At 34.6% G+C, this 19,429-nt stretch overlaps 1 protein-coding gene and 1 long non-coding RNA gene across 4 annotated transcripts in view; both read left to right on the top strand.

Moving 5' to 3' along the window:
• Positions 1-19,429, top strand: part of Ddr (discoidin domain-containing receptor 2) — a 398,282-nt gene that overhangs the window by 348,395 nt on the left and 30,458 nt on the right. The gene's annotated exons all lie outside the window — the stretch shown is intronic.
• Positions 10,657-11,273, top strand: LOC118683504 (uncharacterized). The gene is made up of 2 exons (XR_004979345.2): positions 10,657-10,815; positions 10,888-11,273. It is a non-coding gene; the product is annotated as an uncharacterized lncRNA (long non-coding RNA).

Here is a 19,429-nt window from a genome sequence, read left to right as displayed (position 1 = left end):
AATCTTAATGATACTCAGATATCAGATTTTTCTGGTTATAATATGTGGTAATGTCAAAAATGGCTAAAATCTGGTCAAATCCCACATTTGTACCCTTATACCTAATATAATCGGAATCGATTACAATTACCCCAGCATCCTTATATAATATATAATGATTTTCATTATTTAAGCAGAATTAATATCGAATGTATCGATCAGTGAGAGGGTGATATTATTAAAATTGGGTGGCAACAAGTTCTCCAACATACTTGTTTAAGGCCAAAAGTTTAAGCAAGCGGTTCTGATTTTCTTCTTGCCCCAATATAACCTCCAAAGGGATTTTAGGCTTGAATCGATGATCAATACTTAATAAGTAATATAATCTTTCAACAAAGATGCATGTAAAAGCTGTCAGATTACTCGCTATCGCAATATATTTTCAGAGTTTACCATAGATGATCTGTTTAATCTGAAAAGTATTTTGATGGTAAGGGATAAGGACCGGAAAAATTTATAACATATGAGAAAGCTTTTAGTCTATGAAAAACACTACAAAAATTAAAAACAAGAGCACTACTGTATTGATTCAAGGAGTTCAAGGAAGGCTTTCATTCGAAAATTCAATGACTTATCAAAGTTTCCTAATCTCGTCGTTCCAAGTATATGTATATTGTACAAAAAGCGTGTAACGAAGAAGGCTAGTGTGAGGTTTAAATGCCATATATTTAAGCAACGCTACTTAAAAAAAATGAATTTTAAAGTTCTATTGCGGTACCCTCCTCCGCGGCTTTAAAAACTTTTTTGTTTTGAAGTGCGAAAAAAAAACTGGATCAAAATATTTTATTTATTTTTCAATTTTCTACAGTTTGATACTGTATATAATTGCCAAGCATAATATTTTCAACTTTACTGTTGTTTTTGTTGTAGCAATTAGCGTTATGCATTTTAATCAGGCTTTGTTGTAAATTTCGTTCAACAAAAAAGGGGTCTGCCAGCGAATTTTTGATTTATGCGTAAAAAAGTTAATGAAGTGATTAAAAACCGCGCCCTTTGTTGTTGTTGTTATTGCGCCACCCTTAGGGAAAAGTTTTATATTTGTGTGCCCTATTGGTGACATTCGGTGCAAAGGGTACTGTCGCTCATTTGAATTTCAGCGTTTTATTGAATTTATAATTGCGTTTATTAATTTGCCGAAACCATATTGGCGTTGAGTACCCCAAAAGCTTTGAGCTTTAGCTGCATAATACGAGTATATCGGCTTATGAGGTATTAGTGTGATGAACATATTGTAGGTTTCGCGTTGAAAGGATTGGATGCATAATTTTTGGGTATTCGCAATTTAAAATTTTTTTTTAATTTTTAGAGCGAGCGATGAACTTTTTTGGAACTATAATATTCAAATTTTTTTTAAAAATTTTGTATTCCCCTTTATCCCGTAGTCGATCTTCAGGAGAAATTTCCTAAAAGTGGTATGTAGCGGTTAGGAAGATTTTTTTGCATAAAATTATTTCAAATCCAAAAATAAAAAATTAAGCATTATTACTATAAATGAGAACAGATAATAATCGAAGGACTAGGAAAATTTTTATTATTGACAATGCGGTTTCTCAAAAAAAAAATTTTTTTATTTATTTTTTGCCAAAAATCGATTTTTTTAAATTCACATGTGGATATAGCCCCTAAATTGCACTTATTCGGCAATAACAAACGAGCTAATAAAATGGTGAGCCGTGTTTCCACCGAACATATGGAACTCTAGGTAGTACACTGTTTCGCTAGTCTCAAAGCAACCAGAGATTGAAGTGCCTAAACCCCACTTAACAAATAATATTGACCCTTGACAGCGAGGAAGTTCCTTTTAGACGGTTTGAATGTAAGGCTATAGATATTCAAATAGAATAGTTAGAAGGTAAGGTTAGGTCATAATGACTGGCTGTTACGCCAAACATAGAGCTACTAGTACTTTGTAATATCAGATGGAGTTTTAGAAACATTAAACATTGCCGAAATTATTTTGAGGAACAAATTTTTAAATAGACAACCGAGTTTGTCGAATCAAATTCGACGTAAATTTCGGATTCTTAGTATGTTCTCCTAGGAAAATTGTTGTGAGCACACTCTGGGTTGGAAAATTTTTCTTCAAAATTAATTTAAAGTGATAACTTAAATGATCATATATTTATTCAACTTTTCGGAAGAAATCCACCACCACTTTCATAAAAATATTTATAACAAAAACCATTATTGCACCAAAACAACTCTGACTGCGATATTTTTAAATAAACAGTACAAAATCACTTGATTTATAACACTCTTTGTCTGTAATTGCATTGTGCTCTTACTTGTATAGCGACCATTGCATGTGAGAGCAATCAACAAACAGAAAAACAAATAAAAATGTCCAAACGAAAAGCGAAATTACCGAAAACAAATGGCATTCGACATGGACACGTGTGAAATTGTTGCAGGGAGTACACACATACACTTTGTATATAAGTGAGGCTCTCATAAAACTGCTTATAGATCTGTGTATTTGCATTAGTGACTCTGGTGATGATAATGGTGGTGGAATATTATTTTCTTAGTGGTCACATTGAAGGTGTTCGAGAAGCAGTTGAAGTTGCTATGACGCTGTTAGTGGGAGACTGTTGGAGACATTCTATGTACTCCTTTCAGTGTTGCTACAGCATGACAAGCGATTGACAATTGGATTAACAGTAATGTCAGCCACCCTGCAAACGCTTAAGTAGAATAACTGCATCATGCATAGATACAAACGTATTTGTATAAGTATATTAGGGTGGGCAAAAAAACGTAAATTTTTTTTCCTTAGATGCCGTGACAACATTGTCCGAAATGATGAAAAAAATTCTGGTAAAGTTAGTGTTTTTCATATTAATATTCAAAGATGGCGCTTTGGGATTTTTGATTTCCCCTAAAAATAAAATGGGAATATTTTCATATTTGGTTGGAAAATTAAAGGAACTACAAAAAAGATTCGACATGACGGTACAATATCTAAAGAAATTGTTCATATCGCACCACTATAACATTTAGCTGTCATACAAACGGAACGAACAAAATCCAGTCTTTGTATGGAAAACTTTTTTAGTTGAAAGTATATCTTCACGAAATTCGGCATTACCTCTAGTAACGTCTGATTTTCGAAGAATTGTTTAAGATGGAGCCACTATAACATATGGCTGTCATAAAAATTGACCGTTCAAAATCAAGATATAGATATTTTCATATCCACTTATGTTATAAAAAATGCAGCTGTGAAAAGTATTATAGCTTCAGTGCAGCCAAATTTAACGTTTTTTTGTCATTTCGGAAGGTATTTTAGATTTCTAAGGAAAAAATTGTTTAAAATATTAGAAAATGCTTTGCCCACCTTAATATATTTGTATATATATAATATATATATGTATGTGTGTATATGTGCCTGCATTGAAGACAACGCACTTATTTCAAATCCATATGTTGATTGTCCAAGAAGGAAAAATTTTGTAATTTTGCAAAATAAATAAAACACATCGGAAAGCATAATGTGGCATGTCGAAACTCACCCCAGCTGCTGCGCGCCTCCCTTCTTAGATACATGTTAGATTAATACGTGTATATAGGTATATGTATATGTGCTGTCGTTCAATCATCAGCAACCGCATATCACATTACACGCACTTCTTTCGACAATAACGCATATACACACAGGCACACATGTATTCACAGCTTCTTTCCATCTGCTACCGCTAAGTATGCTACTTTCTTCACCCTCTATCCACCTATGTATGTATGTAGCTACTACTGCCTTATCTACACATTTATTTGCCTTCAACTCACATTTAATTTGTTGTTCTTGCTTATTGGCAATTATAAGCCATATCCTGATGGGCTGCATATCCTTTGTGTTATCCTTGCAATTTACTTATTGTGTCTAGGCTCAATATCCTGCTGCACTTATGCACACTCAGATAACTGCTCAAATATCAAGCATAACTAACATTTTATTGCCTACGACGGTGCGCTTGCCTACAGGGGCTAAGCATTTATATATTCTATATATGGTACAAGGTATAAGCAGTTAGCAATTTCCCCCGCTATCATTTTAGGGTGTTAAGTTGACAAGTTTCGACGATTGATATGTTGATGATTTTTTGTTTCGAAATTTGATTTAACTCAGTGCATTGCTACTCAGACTGTTGATATGCATTGCAGTGTTTTTTTTGTAATCGTTGTTGTTGCTTTGACTACATACTCCACAGGGGTTGCACGTGTTTCGTTTATAGGTTGAATATGAATTAGAAATTTAATTAAATTGCGGTGTTAATGGCTTTGTTAAAAGTAATGAGTTTTGAAAGATTTACTGTTATCCTTTGTACTTGAATTTTATTAAATTTCATCTGAATCATATTCAATTGTTCTAAATAAAGAGTACAATTTTTATTATTAATGTTTATGTTGTGAAATTATTTTTGTAGAAATTTTGTATTGTGTTTAAACCTTTGTTTGCTAATAGTTATTGTGAGAAATTATCGAAAAATATTTTAAAAATAATCGTTTAAGCATAATTTTAAATTTTATGTTGATCGAAATTGCTTCCAGGAAATTGTTTAATAGATTTTCATATTATTTATTACGTAATCGGCAGATTTATATTGCACCCCGAGCCGATAATTGATTTCTAATGGATACAGCTCAGCTTGACGGAGAGCTTCTAACAGTAGACTCCCCCTCCAACCATTCCTCCTAGCTTCCGCTCATCCGTGAAAGAGCTCAATGCGCCTCTTATCCAGCGACTACTCCCCATTCACAGATCCCTGCTGCCAATATAAACGGGTGATTTGTGTAGAATGGCATTGAGTGCTCTTTAAATGAATATAAACTCACCGGAGCTGCCGATGGGAGCTGCTTCTTGAACACATTCAAGATTCTTAGCGAGTGCAGCTTTTTATTGGGCACCACGCCAAACGCATACACCACAGAACGTTATTGGCATAACGATGGTTTCATAAAACTCAAACGCCACTTTTGGTGAGAGTCACGACCTCTTCCCTATAATATATATAATAAATCAAAGAGAGGGAGAGAAAATAGAGTAGAATACCGATAGCTGAAGAACAGGAAACTTGATACAAATTACTTTGTCAGTTGCGTATCGTACTTTTAAGACAAACTTCAAAAAGCATTGGGGTTCTTTAGGAATTTCTAGCAAATTCTCAACTTTGTTTTGATTTAAAAACGTTTCTGTAAAAGCTAGTCTTAACCATTAAGAAGAATTTTCTATTTAACGGACTCAGTCCAACATTGACCACTTTTTTAGGAGCAAGGAAAAAAGCATCTTATTTCTCTCTCTCAGGCTTTAGTAAATTTGTTTTTTCATTTAAGTGAAAAAAAAAAATGTATACTAATATTTTTATACATAATAATGGCTACAGGGCCAATCTTCGTAATCACCTTTTTCCAGAGGGCGTCTGAGGGCGACGGTAATTCAAGGAACTCATGACATTTGGTGACAAAATAAAAATTTAGATCTTAATTTACATAAGCACTTCATAAAAAATTTACGATGTTAGTATTGAATGAAAAAAACTCAATTTCTGAATAAAAAATTAACAATAAATTATTTATAAAATGAAGTTCCAATAACAAAAAAATCGTATATAGGTTACAAAATAATATTATTGTAAGCCACAGTTATAATTTCAACGTATCTGCGTGCTATAGTCTCCGAGTACCCGTTTCAAATATGTTCTTTCGCGAAAAATGCATTTAAAACTTTATCTGCTGAAGCTTACTAAAGGGAACAGTACCACACTTCAGCGAATGATACATTTTCACTAGCTTACCAATTCAATAATGCTTTTAGGATGCTAAAGTGTACTTTAAACCAAAAAAAAAAAAAATTGTTGAAAGTTTTTGACCGGACTGACTGCAGAATTTCAACACAAATGTTTAAGAAAAGGGTAATTATGCATATTAATAAATTTTGAAATAAATTAAATTAAAAGTGTCTATAAAATTATTATTATATTCGTACACTGAACAGGAAGTATTAAGTTTGCCACGAAGTGTATAACACCCAGAAGGAAATGTCCCTGTAAAGAATATATCTAAGTATAAATTAGCGTGACGAACTAGTCGATTTAACCTGTTCGTCTGTGTATACGCGAAGTCCCTCAGTTTTTAAAAATTTTGATCTGAAATTTTTCACACGTCCTTTTCTTCACAAGAAGCTGCTCATTTGTCGGAACTGTGTATATCGGCTTACTATAGCATATAGCTGTCATACAAACCGAATGAACAAAATCTAAATCTACTATGGAAAACTTGTTTACTTGCAAAGGTATATTCTCCTAATTTTACACAGATTATTACTCAAGGCAACGCTACAATATATGTACGAATTGTTCAGATCGAACAACAATAGCATATAGCTGTCATACAAGCCGACCTATCAAACTCAAGTCCTTGTAAGGAATTTTTTTTTTTTTATTTGACAAGGTACCTTCTCGAAATTTGGCATAAGTTAGTATCCAATACAGAGTCATAATCTCCAAGCAAATTGTTCAAATCGGACAACTATAGCATATAGCTGTCATACAAGCTGGTCGGTCGAAATCAAGATAAAGATATTTTTATAACCCTTTATACTATTTATACAATACTATAAAAATGCACATAAATAACCTTTAACAATATTATACTAAATACATATATAAATTGGTAGCTATTTTAGAGTGCTTCAAACAAAATTTTTTCTTCAACTCTTATTCTCTTAAAGATTTCTGTTGGATGTAAAAAGTTCTTAAAAATTACATTAAAAATTTAAGCACATAATGTATATAGTAGTGCATAAAACAACTAATATTATTTATTCATTCATTACCCGAAATTTTCAAACAATAATGATTAATGAAATGGAGCAAATTAATAATTCTTGTATAATAAAAAAAGAATTTATTAAACACACAAGAGTATTTCTTAATTGATTGTTCAATATGAATTTTTAATGAGTAGCAAAATTACAAAATTGCACATTAAAAGAGCTAATTAGTTGTGAGCGCTATAAAAGCCGAACGTGTTTGCATTTCTCGTTTCGATTTTGTATTTTTTTTTTTTAAGCATTTATCAATTTGCCAAATTAATCGCTAATATGTCAGAAATTGCATAACACAAACACACATATTTATATATATGTATATATATGAATATCTATATATGCGCAGAAGAGTACTTGTCTCTGCAAATTACAAAAGTTTTGGCTAATAAACCAGCTTTGGCTTAACCAAAACATTACAGACTAGTGAGCGTACAGCTAGAATCCACACAAAAGCCTAACACAGACACACACCCATTAAGCCATAAATAAATAAATATTCGCCAGTAGCGAACCAGAAAACAAAAAACTATATTGGCAATGCATTAAGTTGGGCGTAATTTGCACGGAAAATTGTAAACAAATTAACAAACGTTCGGTTCGTGATTGGCTACCTCAGCAAGCCGTCGAACCGCGAATAGTTCATAGAAAATGCATGAGGCGTCAACACCTGCCGGGCAGCACACATAATGACTGGCAAACTAAGCGAAAATGCGAAGGTAAACTGAAGCGATGACACCCCGACCAACGCGCCCGCACTTTTTGACAGTTGCATGGCAATTTAATATTTCGCTATTCGCGCGCCGAACAAAGGCGGCAGAGTCGGAGATGGAAACGGCGGTAGGAGAGCATTGGCTTCATTGGTGGTGGCGGTTGCGGTGCCAGCGGTGGCATCAGACCAAATTAATCTTTGTCATCTATTATGAATTCAATCAATTAAAAATTTTCTAAATGATTTTCTACAGCACACGCTTTGAATACAAACACTCTCGTGCACACATATACACAAACACTCTCGTACTCACACAAGAGTATACATATACCGGATTACACTACCCTAATCATTCAAACAAAGGATAATTTACGCAAAGTGGAAGTTTGCATTTTGATATATCCGCTATTATGCATTGAATATGGTTGATTATAGTTTGGTTTATACGAATATACGTGTGTCAATGTGTATATATTCAATAATTTGAATTATTAAATGGTCAATTGCACCTTAAATTGACTATATGTGCTTCCGTAAAGCGAGCTATGGTATTTCTGCACTAGAGAGTACATATGTATGTACGTACCTATGTGCAAAAATAGCGAATTGTTGTGCATTAAATATTCGTATATATATATAAAGGGTGTATTTGTGGATATACAGATTGGTTGAAAAGTTTTTGCGCTTGAAATATAAAAATACCGTTTTTGGTACGAAATGTATTTAAAGCCTGAACTGAGTATAGTAAGTTTGCCACGAAGTTTGTAACACCCAGAAGGACCCTTCGGAGACCCTACAAAATATATACATAAATGATCAGCATGATGATCTCATTTGATTTAGCCATGTCCGTCTGTCTGTCTATATATACGTGAAGTAGTCTCTAAGTTTTTTAGATATCAATCTTAAATTTAGCAGTAAACCGTTTCTCACCAAGAAGCTGCTCATTTGTCGGAATGGCCGTTATCGGACCACTATAGCATGGAAAACTTTTTCATTTGTCGAGATATCTTCACGAAATTTGGAAAATATCAATATCTAAGGCAATAGTGGATTCTCCGATGAAATTGTTCAGATCGGTTCACTATATCGGAATCATTTTGCTGTCACACAAGCTGAATGATCGGAATCAAGTTCTTGGAAGGAACCTTTTGTATTTGTGAGGGCAACCGAAGTTAACTTTTTTTTTTGTTTTTATTTAATATAATCCCCTTTAACTTCAATACACTTATTCCAAAGATCCTCCAATAATTTTATGCCATACCTATAATGACTATCCGGAAGCTCTGCAAAATACCAAAGGGCTGTAATAACTTCTTAATTAGACGCAAAACGCTTTCCTCGAAGGAATTGTTTCAGGTTTCTGAAAAGATAGTAGTCGCTGGTCGCCACATCTTCTTTGAAGCTCAACAACCAGCTTCTTGTTTCAATGTAGGATTATGGTTTTAGATCCAGGTCTCATCCATAGTTATAAAACGATGAAGGAAATCGGTTTTATTCTACTTAAAACGCTCCAATGATTGCTCAATGATTTCTGGTGTGGTTGCGGTTTTTGATCGTCCTTCGCATGGATCGTCTTCAAGCCTAGTACGACCACGTTTAAACTGACCAGTCCAAGACTCAACGGTGCATTTTGAAGGTGAGAACCGCTTATACACTTCTAACAATTTTTGATAAAACAGATTATCTAATCACTGCGCGATACTCCATGTTTCCAATATTAAAAAAATACTCTGACAATGTACAGATATACCAAATTGAAAAAAAAAATTATAGGTAGTGGTGCTATTTCTTGGTGAGAGCAGAAACTTTTTAAGCAACCTGTATATTTCCTCAGCGACTTGAATGGTTTGGGAGATATGTACATTAAACTTATTAGAGGGTGGAGCTATATCCACTTTTTAAAGATTTTCAAACCACTTAATAGGTTTTCAATTAATAGGTTTTCAGTTAATGGCATGTTTTAGACGTGGCAATAGTCCGATTTCGCCTATATGCAGTACTAACCCTCCTTGGGCGCCTAGAAATATGTGCCGAGTTTCATCAAGATATCACATTTTTTGCTCAAGTTATCGTTTGCAGGGACACACGGACTGACAGTCACTCGAATTTAACTTCTCTCGTCATCCTGATCTTTTATATACACATGTGCACTATTAAAACTATTATTGTCTCTATTGCAACATGTTACGATTGTTATTTCATTAAAATATATTTTTTAGATTTTTCATAATTTTTTATTTAAATAAATAAAACTGTATTTACATTTTTATATATAATTATAATTTATTATATGTAACTCGAAATTTATGAATTTATCAAGTTTCAGCGTATAAATGCCAGAGATGAATCATTATATATTATCATACTTGAATTTCCATAAAATAATCTTTCTTCTCTTTGCCATAAAAATAAAACCACAAAATTATAGGCTTTATTTCGGTACTCTAATTTCCACAAATTTCTAAGCCTTATTTGTTTGCAATTTAAAGCTTAATTATACGTATGAGTATATATTATATTAATAATGTGTATGTAATATGCTACTTTTATGTATACCATTGGCAAACGCTAACTACAAAACTTCCTAAAATTTAATTTGATACTTAGCCGTGGTATAGAATTCACACTGAGTTTGTAAGCCAAATTGTAGTGTGTAACATTAGGATGAGCCAAAAAATTAACCTATCGAATTTATATGTTAAAATCTATCTAGATACATAGAAAAAAATATCCCTAAATTCCAAGTTTTCCATATACCATAAACACGAGGGTAGCCTTTATATTTCGCAATAACATACATATAAAAAAAATATTAATAATCGATAATCCCTTTATCGTTTTTAAAAATATGCTCTATAAATATGTATACACTTTTGCATGAGTTTGAACCAATTCTCGAAGCCCTTTTGCCACTCTGTTTGAGGTAACTTTAATACATGCGTTCTGAACACAGCAATCGCTTCTTCAGGTGTCAAAAATAGTTGACTTCTTAGTTTATTGTTTACGTATGGGAATAAAAATAAGTAATTCACTATCAAGTCAGAACTATAATATAAACTAACTAAAAATGCAGTTCTTTCAGTCGATGTGTGAATGCTCGCATTGTCATGGTGAAGAGTGATCCGTTTTCGGGAGTTGGTTTACCTGATATCTTGAAATACAACTGGCAAACAAATAGTAATCTACCACCCAGAATTTACTGTACAGCATTGTTCTAGTGTACAGCATTGTTCTATTGGTATGTTTGCAGTTTTTCCAATAAAAAACATTTTTTAAAATTTCTCTCGACCGCTCCTAATAAATTTTATAGTTGTTTCAATCTTACGATAGGTCACATGATGATCTTGCACTAACAGTTTGCGCACAGTATCAATCGTTTCGGGGACAACAACTGATTTTGGACGACCTTTACGAAATTCGCCTTGGAGTAATCTACGACCTCGATTGAATTCACCATACAATCGATAACCACTGATCCTTGATTGAGCTTTAGGAAGATATTTCGGCGTCAAATTATCTGAAACCAAAAACCAATGAAATTTAGTATAACGATAGATGAATACAGGTAATGATCGAAGGAATAGTGAAAGTTTGGATTTTTGAGAAAATGGCGGCTTCACAAATAAAAAAAATTAATTTATTGTGTGAAAATTTACAATTCAAAGTGAATTAAAAAAATGGAAATTATTGTCAAAAGTACTATTCGTGCGATCATTATCTGAATAATATATTTAAAAATGACGTGTGAAAATTTCAAACCGATCGGTTCAGAGGTTTCAGAGAAAATTTCCTTACCGACTCTGAAAACAGCGTTTTGAGAAAAACGCGTCTAAAGTTTTGGCAGCCGAATACATCAAGGTAAAAAATTCTTACAGATTCGTTTATATCTCCAAAACGTTCTGAATATGTATAACATCAAAAAAGTGTCTAGCTTTATGATGAAATTATGAGATACCAGATTGCAACACTAGGGTTGCCAAATCCCGCCAAATGTACGGCAACCCACGTACCACATAAAAAATCTTTTTTCGTTGAAAATGCCATAATTTTTGAATCGTTGAGGGTAAAATTTTTTTCCACTCGTGTAGAGCATAAAATTTCCTAAAAAAAATGCAGATATTTTTTTTAATTCAAAATTGTATATTTAAAAAGTTTTAAAAGAAACAAATCATAATCAGGTTTTTTGGCACACTCTAAAACGCAACCGCATATATATAATTAAAATACTATGATTGTAGTTGCTGCTATTATTGTGGCTCATTGAGTTGTAATTATAACAACTAAAAGCTACAAATAATCAGACTAATCATGGCAAAATAGCAGTAGTAGCTCAGGCATGGCAACAAGCAATGTGATTAAATATATTATATGTGGATATCTAGAAACAAACATATATATATATATATATATATATGAAGATATAAATATATATACATGCAGAGACATAAACGTAACGTACATAATTTATATACATATATATTAAAATAAGTACCATGTATTTATGTGCTTAAAAACATTAGACTGCATGTGTGTAGCTAGCCAGCGCTCAGCTGTCTGCAATTTACGGGTATTCAATCACACCGTTGCACTCCTATGTTAATGCTTTGCAACTACCCATAATTTGTGTTTAATACAAAATGGAGTGTGTCGAATATAAAAGGATTAATGAGCCCACAAAGCGCGCTATATGTTGTTCGAAGAAAATACATACACTTATATACACATTTACTTATATTAATATATACATATAAACACATAATTAAATTATTTTATTTAACAATAATTTGTGAGAAATTCATCTTGAGGTTTGCTTAAGTATCTAAATAGAAATGATGTTAAAAATCTTCAGCATCAACCAGACATAATGTTAGATAATAATACAGACTCCTAATTTCAGTACAGATCCACTTAGTTTAATAGCGCCAGAGTCGAAGCACATCTTTGAGGTAGACATGCAACTAAACTCGCTAAAGAATGGACTAGGTTAGGCTAAATTATCGATCCAAAACGGATTCCACTTGGATAGCTGAGAACCCAGGCGCATTGTGATACCTAAACACTCCTATGTATTGATCGAAAAAAACCGCTGAAAAATTGTTAAGGCGCTTAGAGCCTGCCACAAATTTCTTGAGGCGACTAATGTTAATTTCGGCTATTTCATCAGGTCCGCTGAAGATATGACTGCCGATATGTTTCAACCTCAGCCTTACAAAAGGTGAGCAATGGAGGAGAAAATGTCTGGATGTTTCCAAATCACCTTTCTTAATTCAACTTTTACAATTAGCATCCCATAAGATTTTCAACCTTTCCGCCTGTACGCCTATTGGACAATGCCTAGTAAAAACCGCTACGATTGCGGCGAGATGAACCTTGCTAAGAGCAAGTAAATCAGTGGATCTCCTTCATTCTACTGTCAGGTCAGTAGAATCTTACAGTCGCACAACAGCTTGTCGTTGACCAGCGCCAGCTAAGCTCATGCAAAGTCAAGAGGTCCAGTGCTAAAACACAAGGAACAACGGAGACCCAGCTCTCTCCTAATCCGATATAATGGCCACAAGGATATCTTCACTTGCGAGCTCATCAACTTTGCAGTTTGCAGCGATTCCGATATGATCAGACAAACCAACGATTCTGATAATGAAGTTACTTGATGCTATCGATAGTAAAGGCATTGATTGTCTAACATTGCTTGACGGAGAGATTCTTACAGAAAACTTCTACAACAACCTTCCCTGTAAGTTTCAACCTATCCGTAAAAAATCTCACAGCTCCTTTTCTCCAACGAATTCGCCCAATTTCACATATCTCTCCTTGGTGTATGAGCAGAGAAAAAGCCACCATGAGTAGACTCCGGAATGCAGTAATTTTTTTCGGGAAGCCGTTTTTCGAGACCCCATTTCAAGCTACCACGTCGTTTTAGCCATGTCCGTCTGTCCGTCTTTCCATTCGCAAACTAGTCCCTCATTTTTTGAGATATCGATACGAAATTTTGCACATGTACTTTTCTCTCCAAAAAACTGTTAATTTGCCGGAACCGCCGATATCGGACCACTATATAGCAGCCATACAAACTGACCGATCAAAATCAACATAAAGACAATTTTTCCATATAAACCAACTACAATAACATTTAATTTCCGGAAAAATATTAAAATAAATATCTATAATTTGTTGCTATTAAAAATATATAGACAAAGGCTTTATGTCCTTTCCAGCGCACCCCCTCTCTCGGTGATAATGCCACACGAGCTGCTGTACACCACATGCCAACCAACTGTATCACAAAGTGATTTTGCAATGCATTTATTTCCTTCCCGCGCCAAATGCGACAGGAAATTCAATAACTTTGCCCCCCTACTGTTCAGCGCGGATGCGTGTACGCTTCATTACACCCACCCCCTACGAACGGTGCGACTGTGGTAAACGCAGTCAACGCCATTAAATTTTGTGATTGATCACAATTTTGAAAGTAATTATCCTGCGCTTTTGCCGCTCCAACTACTGACTGGCCGGCAAGTTTACTCTTCTCCTCATTTTCACCGTTATACGTAAATGCATACAATGCGTGATACAGGAAGACATAAATACGTATATACTTGTATATGTATATGTTTATCATCAGCTGGCGTTGTTGCATAGTCGATGATTGCACCAATTTGGTTGCTTGTTTGTTGGCATTTGTTTTTTGTATTTGTATCCACATCGGAAAGTCTAAATTGTGTGTGATTTCCATGAACAACAACTGCCAACCATAAGCACTCAAGCAATACGCTTTGGCAACTTGGCCATTTGTGGCATTAATGGTAATTACTTTGTAAATAATTTCACACACACACACAAATATGCCGAAACATATATACACACAAATACATACACTCATATTTGAACTACTGCAAGCGTATAATTAGAGCAACATATGGACACACACGCAGAACAAGCCTGTGCATTTTGGCTCATGTAAGTGATTTTCTCTCTCCATAAGTTTTTTGTCCTTGGACACTTAACTGTACATGCGTCGGACATTATTACTTGCTTGTAGTCTCCAGTTACAGTTTCGGGAATTTGTTTGCGTTGATCTAATGTGGCACTTTAAATCCGCTTAAATTAACTTCCTTTGAGGCAAGAAGATTAACCAATTTAAGCAGGAGCATTTCATATATATATATATATTTTGTATTGTTGTTGCACAGTTCTACATACCAAGGTCTAGTAAGATACAGTTTAATGGATGGGGAATTTCGTAAGCAATGTAATGTGGGTATCTCCAGCGCAGTCTTGAACATTCATGCGAATTTAGAGGCTTGCAACAAAAAGGTTACACAAATTTCTATCGTTTACACAAATATCGTTGAGTCTCAACTATTGTAGATGCTCCGAATAAATCCCCTAAATGAAGAATACCATCTTAATTAAATGGACTGACTTATCGCAGAGGTTATGAACTCATTTCTCCACCAAAGTAATTTTAAGGATATCGAAAAAGAGTCACCTTTTGTCAGTTCTAGAAGTGTCATTTTGATACAGCAACGTATTTTACATGAACCTTCAATATTTCGGCGATCCCACTGACTTATAGTTACTTCTAATTTGTTCGATAATTTCAAAATGTATGCACAAATATAATATACTTTTGAACCATCTGAAGGAAGTAATAAGCCAGAAGCTGCCAGCTTTGGCCAAAAGGAGAGGAATTGTCTTCCATCAGAACACCGCCAAGCCACACACAGCGATAGCGGCTCGCTAGAAATTCCGGGAGCTTGGTAGAGTTTCTTTTGCATCCACCTTATACTCTAGACCTGGAACCAAGTGACTAGTGATTTCTGACTATGGCGAATGATTTTTTGGTTAAACAATTCGCCTTAAGAGAAACTTGTGAAAATCGACAATCCCAGTTTTTTGCTGATAGAGATGTAGATTGATGATGAGAGTGGCGTTATGAAATTCCTTTTAAATGGCAAATAGCTAACGAAAAAACTATGCATATTCACCATGAAGTGAAACAATGTTAGCAATGCGACATATATAAAATATTCCAACTCAATCAGATTAGAGCCAGGCACTCACAGAACTCCCAGCTTTAGCACTCATCCATTTAAGTAGATATGTTTTTTAGCCTACTCAACGAACATAACATTTCAAAGTATATAGTATCATAGTATCTAGGTGGAACATACAGTTTCTTTCGGTTTCGGTAATTAAGAATTTTAAGATTATTGAGCCTTCTGCAGCCGTGCCTAGTTCTAGAGTTGCAGGTATTGCCTGAAGGCTGACAGGAGTTTCCTTGTCGCTTATGATAAAGTTGTACCGCGTTGCTCGATCGTAAGAGCCTCGTTCGCATCCAACAGGTGATAAAGGTGAAGGTTAGGTAGACGTTTGGGAAGGATAGGCTTTGTTTTCACAACACCCACCCCATTTGCCAATTTTATTTTAATCAGTAGTACTTTGGATTTTTCCTCACCCTTTCTTGATATATTATTTTGAACCTTTACCATTTTCTTATCTTAGTTCTCCCGGGAGAATTTCACAGAGCTCCGGAGCACAACCTCAATCATTAACCTTCAGCACGCCTATGCTCGAGACTAGCGAAGGGATGTCTAGAATCCTTGGTACAGTGCTGTTGAGCTTTCTAGGTCAGGTACTTCAGTCTTACTAGCTGCAGAACGGGAACGAGTAGGAGCTTCGTAGGGTTCTTGCGCTTCACTACTGGATGGTTGGGCCTTAAGTGAGCTCAGCAAGCGCTCGTCAACTACTTTCCAGTCACAAGGTCTTTCTGTGCCTGAGTAAATTGTAAGAGATCTAGTTTCCCTTTTACCCCCAGCAAAGTTCACATTTCAACAGTTGTAAGTTGGCATTTGTGTGATCGGATTTCACGATATAAGATTGAAAGCTTCACCGGATGACAGTTGCCTAAGCTGCTATCTAATCTATTGTAGAATCATCTCAACGTTTGCCTCTTCAATGTCTCGCCTTTACCAGGTCCTGGCTAAAATGTCTCGGATCTCATACTATTTATACAGGTAATATCCAACTACTATAAATTGTATATGTCTTCACAAAGGACTTTAAATTTTGCAAACATCTTTTTTCACCCAAAAGCCGCTCATTTGTCGGAACAGCCGATATCGGACCACTATAGGATATACTTAGCTGCCATACAAACTGACCGAACAAAATCAAGTCCCTGAATGGAAAACTTTTTCCTTAGTGAAGAGTTTTATACCTTTTTTTCTTATTTACATGTCTGAGTGCAAAACCAGTTAATACCGTTATTTAGTTTGCTCCTCTAAATTCATTACTTTTCACTCTATTTACGTACATTTATTGTGTGTAACTAGTTCCACAATCACAGCGCCATTTCGTAACCATAAAATTCGCCACTGATTCACTGCGAAGCCAACAACAACAAAACAAATATTGTGCTAATGTCAACAACAAAAATATTATTACAAGCGATTTCATTCACACAAATGATATGGTGTACTGGAAAAGACAACAACAAAACCGGCTTTATTGTGTCGAACTAAGAACGGCAAAATACCCTTTAACGCTGACCTTCATTCATAGAACCTTTTATGACTTTTACATGCTTAAAAGCATTTGACTTTAAAATTAAATTTAAACAAAGGCAAAACAAGTGATTTTAGCAAAACGCAAATACATACATGTATACACAAACATATAGAAAAGCAGTGAAGAGACAGAGAGTGAATGTGAAAGTAAGTATGTTAAAGGAAAGTGAGTGAGGACACAAAAGGAGATGAAGGACACAAGTAATGTCAACGTAAAGGCAAGTGTGTATATGCATGTGTTTTATAAGAATTTTTTCGTGTCTCCTTTGTCGTTTTCCTTTGACGCAGCGCATGCCGCAGGCAAAGTCAATGAAAAGTGAATGAATGCGTGAAAGTGTGAGTAACGGCATGTGAGGGCATATAGGTGTATGTGCATGTGTTTGTGTCGCACACATCCCCGTAAATTACTTTCATCATATCATTTGCAAGAGATCAACACAGCGTATGAGTGGGCAAATCTACAAGTATACCCTATCCAAGGACCCAAGGAGGACAAGAAGTCTTTAAGCATATATGTATGTGTGTGTATACGCGCTTTTCTCTTCTTTGTAGGTATGCATAAAAAATGTGTACGGTCGGACAGTAAATGACCCAAACATGGCAACAAAATACCGACCAGCATCTGAACCCTGTGTGTGTGTGTGTGTGTGTGTGTGTGTGTGTGCTGACCATCAGCGAAAATGAATGTACTACCAGCATATTGTCAAAGGACATCATCACCGCTGCGTCAACAGTATAATAAACATGATGATGGCCAACATGACCGTATGCCACGCAACGGCAGTTGGGTCAAGCCGAAAACTTATATTATAGGTATAACTGAAGATGTTGAAATTGGAAAAGTAAACCGAAAAGGCGCATAGTGGCTGAAACGAAGAGTATGCCAAAATGAAAAAAAGTTAAGTAAAAGGCAAAAGGACAAATATGCAGACAAAAACAACAAAAAATTAAAAGGAAATATAAATGAACTGCTGGTGGCACTGGCATGTTTATACGAGGTACAACGGAGAAGTACTTCAATCAAAAAATATACATGTACTCAGTCTCTCAACGAACGCCAATTGATGTAAATTCTCTATCAGCTTAACAACACTTTGAATACTATACAAAACTCATTTTACAGTTACATATAGTCTCGCCATACATAATTCGACGAAATGCAATTAAATTTCCCGCTATACATTTCTCAATGCCTCAATGGTTCGCGCTTAAGCATTATATAAGAAAATGCATCTCACTTCACAAAACTAAAAAAGAAATATTTTTCTGGTTACTGTTTTACCTGGTCCTTCATTTAATATCATAATACACAATAAACAGATTCTCACTCCACAGCGTCACATTAGAATTATTCTACTTAAAGAACTAGTATCAAATTTACTAAACCAATAATCGTAAAATCAAATCGTATTTAGTTCAATAGTGATTACTATTTCTTCTTAATATGAACTCAAGCAATAACTAACTCAAAGTTTAGACATTGATAGGAGTGAATATAAATATATTCTTATATGCAGATTCTGTAAGTTCTTCGGACTGTTTACGATGGTTATTTATTATTTCGGGCAGACGCCTGGTAAATGGTATATTTTCTGTAGAATTTCTTCTGCAGTTCTACATATGTTATATGGCTAAGATACTTTTGCACTCCGAGTAAACTTTATCGCTGAAAATATTTCACTTACAATTGTAAAAACAGCTTTTTGCAATATCCGAATATCTTTAACCATTACCATAATCTCTAAGAGCATATTTTTTCTCTGAGAATATTTTGCACTTAATTGTGAATTGTGTGATTTTGTCATTACCGTAGCCTATTCAGGTAGCAGGTTTTCTCACTCAGAAAATATTAGTTTTGTGTCAATCATCAAATAATTTTTGTCATTGCCATAACATATTGTTTGGGCTTAATTGCAAACGATACAAATTAAAACGTGTTTACACACAGATAATTTTGTTGCTCATTGTCGGGAAATTCTCTTTTGGTGTTGTCCATTAGATGGTAAAATTCAAATTTCCGAACAAATCATAAATTTTCATTAGAAACTGAACGCAATTGCAATCATGGAAAGAGCATAAACACAAATGTGTTGCCCAAACGTAAGTGACTCGGTGTAATTCGTCTTTCCTCGTCGCCCCCAACACTTACAAGTAACTAATTTGAGCACGAATAGTTTTCGTGTGGGAACTCAGTCTTAGGCACATGTCTTTATATTTAGGACTCCTTCCCAAAAAAGTGAACATTTTATGATGACTAAATCACGTGAACTGGAATTATAACTA

Source organism: Bactrocera oleae, chromosome 3 (assembly GCF_042242935.1).
Source record: "Bactrocera oleae isolate idBacOlea1 chromosome 3, idBacOlea1, whole genome shotgun sequence".
Classification (NCBI taxonomy): domain Eukaryota; kingdom Metazoa; phylum Arthropoda; class Insecta; order Diptera; family Tephritidae; genus Bactrocera; species Bactrocera oleae.
The sequence above is the reverse complement of the archived record's forward strand: the minus strand, read 5'-3'. Positions and strand labels throughout refer to the sequence as shown.